This window comes from Octodon degus, unplaced genomic scaffold (assembly GCF_000260255.1).
Source record: "Octodon degus isolate 3935 unplaced genomic scaffold, OctDeg1.0 scaffold00080, whole genome shotgun sequence".
NCBI classification, from domain to species: domain Eukaryota; kingdom Metazoa; phylum Chordata; class Mammalia; order Rodentia; family Octodontidae; genus Octodon; species Octodon degus.
Genome location: NW_004524656.1, coordinates 8,547,616 through 8,550,677, shown reverse-complemented (window position 1 = coordinate 8,550,677; position 3,062 = coordinate 8,547,616).

Here is a 3,062-nt window from a genome sequence, read left to right as displayed (position 1 = left end):
AACTTCACTGAGATCAGGTTGACTAATCATCCATCGGTATGGGCTCCCCATTACGGTAGGCTCAGATAATCGGCCTGCTTTCATGGATAAAGTAGCTCAGAACCTTCCTGGTGTTTTGGGCCTAAAATGGAAGATAGATACTGCCTACTGACCCCAAAAGCTTGAGCCAAGTATAGCGGCACAACCACACCTGAGGAGCACCCTGTCCAAACCGCGCCAGGAGACAGGTGCAAACTGGGTATCTACGCTTCTGGATGGCCCTGCTGTTGTCATGCTGCACCCCATATTGGGATGGGCTCACTCCTTTTAAAATCCTATTTAAAAGACTACCACCCATGGTGCTGGTATTGGAAAAACTGTAAAAGATTGAGGCACAAGGGATCACTCCCTTTAAATCCCTAAGTTGGGAGAAGAGATCCTGACATCCATTTCTAATCAAGAACTTGTTAGGTCCTTACAGGCTCTGCAGTCTACTCTGCAGGCTACACCTTCCCTCTTCTGCCATCAACACCCACAACCTAGAGAAGCTGACACCCGGTGGGCAACTGAGCTTAGATGGTTGGTATAGATCAAGAAGCGAGACCTGTCAACTCTTAGACCCCGCTGGACTGGACCATACTCTGTTGCCCTGAGCACTCCCATCACCTTCAAGGTTATAAAAAAAAACATTGGATTCACCACTCCCACATTAAACTGGCCTCAAAGGATCAACAGTCAGATAAGTGGACTTTACAAAAGACTGCTGACCCTTTCAAGGTCAAACTGACCAAATGTGGCCCTACTGGTTCTTGTTAGGGCTAACAGAGGCTTAACACTCTCCCACCACTTATACATGGTGGCTGACTCAGACCTTAGATGAGATATACATTGCTACTGAAAACCCTGAGTTCTATGTCTCCCTATCTGACATTTTTGGACGTAAAGATAATAAAATAAGATGGGCCCCAATAAAAAAAATTTGCCAGGGGTCACCACCATTCTATCTGTGCCCTAGCACAAATAGCTGTCATACTTGTGGGGATGCCACTAAAGATGGGGGATTCTTCTAGTAAAGCTAGATATAAACTATCCCCTTGGGCAAATAAAAAATCCCTTTTTGAGTGTTACTAGGGTCCCTCTCACCAACCAATCATATGATAAACTAAACAAATCAAAGATTTAAATTTTGTACAAAAACCAGTGGGGAATGTAAAGGGTTAATGCAAAAGTAATGTGATGAGTTAATGTAAAACTAAATGTAAAAAATTACTCTGCTCAACTTTCTGTGACCCTGTTTCCCTGTAAGACTGCAAGGAGGCTTGGTGTACCGTTGATAAATCATCAATAGACTGAGAGTTCCCAAAAAACAATGCTCCCAGAAAAAATGTATGCTGAGTAATGGTCATGCTGTCCCTAAAGGTACTGCTCTATGCTAAATGACAAATTTGTTTGCCCAACAGGATGCGGTTACTACCTTTAAAACCTCTATACTTCTAAGGCTCCTAGCTGTTTGTCCTCTCCTGCATGACTGTGGTCAAGTGGTCCTGGGCCCTGTAATAAAGGGCTCATATTTCAATTTTAATTTAGACTCAGATCTGGTTTCTATGTTGAGCACCCATAACATTTGGGGGCTCGTCTGGGATCCCATTCACTGGGATCAACTAGAAACCAGTTTTTTATCTGGAGAACTGTAATCTGGGGAAATTCTTCAGCCCCAGACTTATACAGGTCTCCGAAAGTTTTCAAATTATTTATTGATTCAGAGAAAACACGAATCATTTGGAACCTCTTGCTGGTAAGAGCCTTTTTATTCTGTTGGGGCACCCCTTTGTGAGTCACAGGAAGAGTTAGACCCAACATAAATCCCCTGAACTCTGCTCCCCTCCACAACAGTGGACTGGAGCATTAGATTTGTCTTTGGTTTGGTTTTGTCTTTGTTCCTTGTCTGTTAGTTGTATTGTTTGTAATTATGGGTCAGACCACTTCTGCTTCTTTGTCACCGTTGCAAAGTATTCTTGACCATTTCCAGGATTCCAGACAATGAGCCTCAGGATCCCCAGGAGCAAGACACTCTTAGAAAAGGCCTGCCCAGCCTCCATGCCTGTGAGCCACTTTTGGGTGGTTTTTGGCGCCAAAGCTGATTTCAGTTAACTGCCCAGAATGGCTAAAGGAACAGAATGCCGCAATGTAAACAAACAAACAAACAAACAAACAACAACAACAACAACAAAAAACAGGCCTTACTCTGACCTAAACAAGATGTGATTGACTTTTGTTCTCTCGAGGCTGATGTTGATGGGCCCTAACTTCCAGATGTGAAAGTTATGTCAATCTATCTCAGATGAGTATTCCTGAGATACTATTGACATGTTGTTTCTCTCACTGAGAGAGTCTGTTTTCTCATAGATAAACATTCCTAGATTCGTCTTGGGCCAAAGGCCTCATGAGGTTTGTTTTCCATGTTTGTTTTGATTTTTGGGGGGGCGCCGGAATCAGGAATTGAACTCAGACCCTTGCACTTGCCAGGGAAGCACTTATTCCACTGAGCCATCTCCCCGGCACCCTGACTGTTATGTTATGCTAATATATATATATATAACTATTGATGCTAAATGTTCACTATAAAAGTATAACTGTTGCCTGTCAACACTCTACAGAGATTTAACCCCTGAAGTGCCCATGGTTGATAAAAAATAACAGTTCTCTGGTTACACTTTATATTTAAGGTGCTTAAGTCTGCTCCCACCTAACTGGATCTGGCATGCTGTGTTAGATTTAAAGATAGAGTCTTCTGTATTCCCTTGGCAGCGACTTCCCAGGAATTTTTTACTTTTAACAGGAGGATCCAGAAAGGGGGTGGGGGACACAAGTGCCAATGATGAGGACATGATGTCCCAAGGATTCAAAATTCGCTTTACAGTTCTTGAAAAAATTGTATCTAAGAATCTGGTGACTTTCAGTACTAAGGATCCTAACTTTTGTCTCTTATAGTATATAGATGGTTTGTTGTTAGCTAGAGGAGCCCAGGACCCAAAAGAGTTAGGAGAGTTCCTGGGAATGATGGGTTTTTGTTGTTTTTAGGT